Source organism: Schistocerca piceifrons, unplaced genomic scaffold (genome assembly GCF_021461385.2).
Source record: "Schistocerca piceifrons isolate TAMUIC-IGC-003096 unplaced genomic scaffold, iqSchPice1.1 HiC_scaffold_63, whole genome shotgun sequence".
Taxonomy (NCBI): Eukaryota; Metazoa; Arthropoda; class Insecta; order Orthoptera; family Acrididae; genus Schistocerca; species Schistocerca piceifrons.
The window spans coordinates 1-7,500 of record NW_025728872.1 but is presented as its reverse complement, the minus strand read 5'-3'; the positions used below and the strand labels follow the sequence as shown (position 1 = coordinate 7,500).

The following is a 7,500-nucleotide window of genomic DNA, read 5'->3' as shown; positions in this document are numbered from 1 at the left end:
ACCCGTTCGTGGACCACCCCAACCGCCAAACGCGCACCTCCAGCGGATGAACGGCGGACGTTTCCCGCACTCGTAAAGTGCAATCCACCCCTATAACTTGCGTTTCATGAAGAGTTATTTCCAATATGCGACATTCCCGCTGTCCCTATACATGAGCCGCGACCTGTACCACTTACGAGCGAGAGACGCGATCGCGTTGCTCACTGTACGGCGTCCGATACCGAGCCATCAGCATGTCGGTCCCCATGCGCGTTGCACTCGCACTTCGCACTCGCAAAAACGTGGGGCAAATATATTACGCGGAAGAGTTATAACAGACCGAGCCCCACTGCATGGGGGGAGTCTTTGTCACTAATGTACACAGATAGAACATTGTGGACTGGAACCAGATTACCCGTACACACGGCGCTGATTAGTAATCAATGCAGAGCCATCAAACTACAGAAAATATATACAACTGTCCGTATACATGCTGAAAGAGTCTGCCCACAATGGGAACCACACGTCAGCCAGACACTCTGATCACGCACCACTCTCTGCTTCTAACAGGCGCACATACAATATGTAAGCACCAGCATGGAACAACATCCAGTGCATCCTCTCCGCCACATTACACAATCCACACTATCACAACCAGACCAGGAGGTCCATGCGGAAAATAGAATATCCCACCCTTTCGACATCCACCATTGCGCAGATAAGGCACCAACACCCACACATGTCCTATACAACGGTGCACCCAACATCACAATAGTACCTCCTGTCACAGCGCACAAACAATGACATGAGTCAAAGACACAGGTCTGACACAAGCATAGAATTGGAGCGCCGCCTCTAATAAGCCAAAGGTGCATCCTGACGTGACAAATCTCATCATGTCACAAGCATTCACTTACTATAATCACTATCAACGAACCTGCCGCCCCGCCCCCCCCCCCCCCCCACACCCTTTCCTTACAACAACGTGTAACCTAACCTAACCCATGTTGTACCTTAACCTAACCCAGTTGTACCTTAACCTAACCCATGTTGTGCCTTAACCTAACCCATGTTGTGCCTTAACCTAACCCATGTTGTCCCCTAACCTAACCCAAGTTGTCCCCTAACCTAACCCATGTTGTCCCTTAACCTAACCCATGTTGTGCCTTAACCTAACCCATGTTGTGCCTTAACCTAACCCATGTTGTCCCCTAACCTAACCCATGTTGTCCCCTAACCTAACCCATGTTGTGCCTTAACCTAACCCATGTTGTCCCCTAACCTAACCCATGTTGTGCCTTAACCTAACCCATGTTGTCCCCTAACCTAACCCATGTTGTCCCCTAACCTAACCATGTTGTGCCTTAACCTAACCCATGTTGTGCCTTAACCTAACCCATGTTGTCCCCTAACCTAACCCAAGTTGTCCCCTAACCTAACCCATGTTGTCCCCTAACCTAACCCATGTTGTGCCTTAACCTAACCCATGTTGTGCCTTAACCTAACCCATGTTGTGCCTTAACCTAACCCATGTTGTCCCCTAACCTAACCCATGTTGTCCCCTAACCTAACCCATGTTGTGCCTTAACCTAACCCATGTTGTCCCCTAACCTAACCCATGTTGTGCCTTAACCTAACCCATGTTGTCCCCTAACCTAACCCATGTTGTCCCCTAACCTAACCCATGTTGTCCCCTAACCTAACCCATGTTGTGCCTTAACCTAACCCATGTTGTGCCTTAACCTAACCCATGTTGTCCCCTAACCTAACCCATGTTGTCCCCTAACCTAACCCATGTTGTCCCCTAACCTAACCCATGTTGTCCCCTAACCTAACCCATGTTGTCCCCTAACCTAACCCATGTTGTCCCCTAACCTAACCCATGTTGTCCCCTAACCTAACCCATGTTGTCCCCTAACCTAACCCATGTTGTCCCCTAACCTAACCCATGTTGTCCCCTAACCTAACCCATGTTGTGCCCTAACCTAACCCATGTTGTGCCCTAACCTAACCCATGTTGTGCCCTAACCTAACCCATGTTGTGCCTTAACCTAACCCATGTTGTGCCTTAACCTAACCCATGTTGTCCCCTAACCTAACCCAAGTTGTCCCCTAACCTAACCCATGTTGTCCCCTAACCTAACCCATGTTGTGCCTTAACCTAACCCATGTTGTGCCTTAACCTAACCCATGTTGTGCCTTAACCTAACCCATGTTGTCCCCTAACCTAACCCATGTTGTCCCCTAACCTAACCCATGTTGTGCCTTAACCTAACCCATGTTGTCCCCTAACCTAACCCATGTTGTGCCTTAACCTAACCCATGTTGTCCCCTAACCTAACCCATGTTGTCCCCTAACCTAACCCATGTTGTCCCCTAACCTAACCCATGTTGTGCCTTAACCTAACCCATGTTGTGCCTTAACCTAACCCATGTTGTGCCGTAACCTAACCCATGTTGTGCCTTAACCTAACCCATGTTGTGCCTTAACCTAACCCATGTTGTGCCTTAACCTAACCCATGTTGTGCCTTAACCTAACCCATGTTGTGCCTTAACCTAACCCACGTTGTCCCCTAACGTAACCCACGTTGTCCCCTAACGTAACCCACGTTGTCCCCTAACGTAACCCACGTTGTCCCCTAACGTAACCCACGTTGTCCCCTAACGTAACCCACGTTGTCCCCTAACGTAACCCACGTTGTCCCCTAACGTAACCCACGTTGTCGCCTATCGTAACCCACGTTGTCGCCTAAACCTGCTCTGTAATTGTTATACGACTCGTTCAATTAGTGTAGTGTTGCCCACCCGCAACCCTCGCAATATAGTTCGCTACTCGCACTGCCCGCTCCCCTGTGTATCGCTTCATGTTAAACACCTTGCAAGTCTTGCTGACTTTCCACATGCTCCTGCTGTACACTGTAATGTGGATGGCAGCAGGGCGTACATGCCGCCCCCCCCCCCCCCCACCTCTCCCCACGTCCCCACCTTGCCCCCTGCCTTCGCAAGGTGGTTGGTGACAAGTTTGCATGTTCAATGCCCTTCGCATGCGACGTACGCAGGCTACGTTGTGGTGCGGCCTGTGTCAACTGTCCGCTGATGTCGTACGCGTGAACCACAATCTGTACTGCACATTCGTCCTTATGTACTGAATGATACATCGTGGCACATGTGTGACCGTACAACGACTGCGCCCAAAAACGGCGGACCATACAGTGCAAATATTGTGCACGCAGCTACGTGTCGTCTCCCTATGAGAGCTGGATTGCAGTGTGGTACGCCATAGAGACGTGTGGGAGGAACGGACGCCGTGGATGGCGATCAGCATGAGCTGTCTGTTGATGTATTCGGACCTAGTCGTCTCTCCTCACACACCGTGATGGCATGGTGCAGCGCGTTCCATATCTGCGACATGCTACAGAAGCCGGTTGACAGTCGTTCGAGCAATGGACATCGCATACGTACGGGGGCCACCTTCCACGTATTGTCTAGGCGTGCACATTTTGTTGCGTGTATGTGGGCAGACGTAGTGTGGCGTGACACCTGACACAGGCATGCAATAATGGTTGAAGTTGCAAATGGCGATGGACGCCTACGTTTTCTGGTGAAGTTACGCAAATGAAGAAATGGTAACCCGTTGTGGTGCGGTTGTTCTCGCTAGGGGTGAATCGGTGATGGCGACGATAGGTTGAGGTACTAACCGGTTGTTCCAGCGATACCCACCATGCCGACGAAACTGAACGGCATCTGGGTGTGAAGCGATACGCGGCGGTGGCTGGGTGGGACCGTCCCCGGCCGGTGAGGGGGCGCCTCCCGGCGTGCTGGCCGCGCGGTGCGTGGGCGCACGCGCTACAGCCGGCTGGTGGGGGCGGCCAGTGGCAGGCGCGCCGGCCGACGGACGCGGCAGGCGTCGCAGCTGCGCGCCGGCGCACCCTGCGCGCGGCGCCGTGCGGCCAAAGTAGGTCCTCGCGGGCCCGGTGCGAAGCGCGGTGGACATCTGCAGTGTGCTGGTCCGATTGAGGACTGTGTGCGTTGAGGATGCGCCGCCGCCCGGCGCTCGGCGCCGCGACGCCGTCTGCTGCTCGGTCGCCCCCAGCGGTTCTCGCTGGTGGTTTGTATCGCAGCTGTGCGGATGTGTTGGCGTGTGCGCTGTGCTGGGAGAGTTCGCTTCGGCACCCAAGTGGGGCTTTTGTCCTTCTGTGGCGCTGGCGTTGGAGCTGCCGGTCACCGTAGGTGGCGCGTGTTGTCTCCCGCCGGCAATGCCACGACAGCACGCTCCCGGGCCTCTGTCGGCAGCGGCAAGCTCAGTTGGGAGCACGGGTGGTCGCACCGAAAGCGTCTACTCGCCTAACTCCGGGCGATTGCGCCTCTCTCGAACCCGACCAAGTACTTGGGACGGCGCTGCGCGCCGCCGGGACCTGAGAGGGTTTCGAGGTGTATTGTGCAGGGGAGCTCAGCCTCCTCCTGTTTGCAGAATGATTGAGCGGACGCTTGCGTGTTCGCGCGGGCCCCCGGGACACACTCCCGGGCGGCCGGCTGCTCAGCTCTAGTTGACGCAGCTCCCTGGTTGATCCTGCCAGTAGTCATATGCTTGTCTCAAAGATTAAGCCATGCATGTCTCAGTACAAGCCGCATTAAGGTGAAACCGCGAATGGCTCATTAAATCAGTTATGGTTCCTTAGATCGTACCCACGTTACTTGGATAACTGTGGTAATTCTAGAGCTAATACATGCAAACAGAGTCCCGACCAGAGATGGAAGGGACGCTTTTATTAGATCAAAACCAATCGGTCGGCTCGTCCGGTCCGTTTGCCTTGGTGACTCTGAATAACTTTGGGCTGATCGCACGGTCCTCGTACCGGCGACGCATCTTTCAAATGTCTGCCTTATCAACTGTCGATGGTAGGTTCTGCGCCTACCATGGTTGTAACGGGTAACGGGGAATCAGGGTTCGATTCCGGAGAGGGAGCCTGAGAAACGGCTACCACATCCAAGGAAGGCAGCAGGCGCGCAAATTACCCACTCCCGGCACGGGGAGGTAGTGACGAAAAATAACGATACGGGACTCATCCGAGGCCCCGTAATCGGAATGAGTACACTTTAAATCCTTTAACGAGTATCTATTGGAGGGCAAGTCTGGTGCCAGCAGCCGCGGTAATTCCAGCTCCAATAGCGTATATTAAAGTTGTTGCGGTTAAAAAGCTCGTAGTTGGATTTGTGTCCCACGCTGTTGGTTCACCGCCCGTCGGTGTTTAACTGGCATGTATCGTGGGACGTCCTGCCGGTGGGGCGAGCCGAAGGCGTGCGACCGCCCCGTGCGTGCTCGTGCGTCCCGAGGCGGACCCCGTTGAAATCCTACCAGGGTGCTCTTATTGAGTGTCTCGGTGGGCCGGCACGTTTACTTTGAACAAATTAGAGTGCTTAAAGCAGGCAAGCCCGCCTGAATACTGTGTGCATGGAATAATGGAATAGGACCTCGGTTCTATTTTGTTGGTTTTCGGAACCCGAGGTAATGATTAATAGGGACAGGCGGGGGCATTCGTATTGCGACGTTAGAGGTGAAATTCTTGGATCGTCGCAAGACGAACAGAAGCGAAAGCATTTGCCAAGTATGTTTTCATTAATCAAGAACGAAAGTTAGAGGTTCGAAGGCGATCAGATACCGCCCTAGTTCTAACCATAAACGATGCCAGCCAGCGATCCGCCGCAGTTCCTCCGATGACTCGGCGGGCAGCCTCCGGGAAACCAAAGCTTTTGGGTTCCGGGGGAAGTATGGTTGCAAAGCTGAAACTTAAAGGAATTGACGGAAGGGCACCACCAGGAGTGGAGCCTGCGGCTTAATTTGACTCAACACGGGAAACCTCACCAGGCCCGGACACCGGAAGGATTGACAGATTGATAGCTCTTTCTTGATTCGGTGGGTGGTGGTGCATGGCCGTTCTTAGTTGGTGGAGCGATTTGTCTGGTTAATTCCGATAACGAACGAGACTCTAGCCTGCTAACTAGTCGCGTGACATCCTTCGTGCTGTCAGCGATTACTTTTCTTCTTAGAGGGACAGGCGGCTTCTAGCCGCACGAGATTGAGCAATAACAGGTCTGTGATGCCCTTAGATGTTCTGGGCCGCACGCGCGCTACACTGAAGGAATCAGCGTGTCTTCCTAGGCCGAAAGGTCGGGGTAACCCGCTGAACCTCCTTCGTGCTAGGGATTGGGGCTTGCAATTGTTCCCCATGAACGAGGAATTCCCAGTAAGCGCGAGTCATAAGCTCGCGTTGATTACGTCCCTGCCCTTTGTACACACCGCCCGTCGCTACTACCGATTGAATGATTTAGTGAGGTCTTCGGACTGGTACGCGGCATTGACTCTGTCGTTGCCGATGCTACCGGAAAGATGACCAAACTTGATCATTTAGAGGAAGTAAAAGTCGTAACAAGGTTTCCGTAGGTGAACCTGCGGAAGGATCATTACCGACTAGACTGCATGTCTTTCGATGTGCGTGTCGTGTCGCGCAACACGCTACCTGTACGGCTCGCAGTAGCCGTGCGCCGCGTGCGGAACCACGCGTGCCTCTCAAAACTAGCGGCAATGTTGTGTGGTACGAGCGCTGAAGCGCTGGAGCGGCTGGCCTGCGGCACCTGGCGCCTGGCGCCGGTTTTGAATGACTTTCGCCCGAGTGCCTGTCCGCTCCGGTGTGGAGCCGTACGACGCCCGTCGGCCGTGAGGCCGTTGGACACAGAACGCTGGAACAGGGGCCGCCACACGCCTCACTCCCGCCTATGCGACCGTCTCGAAAGAGACGGCGGAAACTTGAGAAAAGATCACCCAGGACGGTGGATCACTCGGCTCGTGGGTCGATGAAGAACGCAGCAAATTGCGCGTCGACATGTGAACTGCAGGACACATGAACATCGACGTTTCGAACGCACATTGCGGTCCATGGATTCCGTTCCCGGGCCACGTCTGGCTGAGGGTCGGCTACGTATACTGAAGCGCGCGGCGTTTGCCCCGCTTCGCAGACCTGGGAGTGTCGCGGCCGCCTGTGGGGCCGGCCGCGTCTCCTCAAACGTGCGATGCGCGCCCGTCGCCTGGCGGTTCGCATACCGGTACTTTCTCGGTAGCGTGCACAGCCGGCTGGCGGTGTGGCGTGCGACACCTCGTACAACGACCTCAGAGCAGGCGAGACTACCCGCTGAATTTAAGCATATTACTAAGCGGAGGAAAAGAAACTAACAAGGATTCCCCCAGTAGCGGCGAGCGAACAGGGAAGAGTCCAGCACCGAACCCCGCAGGCTGCCGCCTGTCGTGGCATGTGGTGTTTGGGAGGGTCCACTACCCCGACGCCTCGCGCCGAGCCCAAGTCCAACTTGAATGAGGCCACGGCCCGTAGAGGGTGCCAGGCCCGTAGCGGCCGGTGCGAGCGTCGGCGGGACCTCTCCTTCGAGTCGGGTTGCTTGAGAGTGCAGCTCCAAGTGGGTGGTAAACTCCATCTGAGACTAAATATGACCACGAGACCGATAGCGAA

General features: G+C 54.6%; 2 non-coding genes across 2 annotated transcripts; both read left to right on the top strand.

Moving 5' to 3' along the window:
• The first annotated feature begins 4,537 nt into the window (after window positions 1-4,537).
• LOC124764188 lies at window positions 4,538-6,445 on the top strand. Its single transcript, XR_007012741.1, has one exon. It is a non-coding gene; the product is annotated as a small subunit ribosomal RNA (ribosomal RNA).
• A 352-nt stretch (window positions 6,446-6,797) lies between these two features.
• LOC124764176 lies at window positions 6,798-6,952 on the top strand. Its single transcript, XR_007012734.1, has one exon. It is a non-coding gene; the product is annotated as a 5.8S ribosomal RNA (ribosomal RNA).
• The last annotated feature ends 548 nt before the right edge of the window (window positions 6,953-7,500 follow it).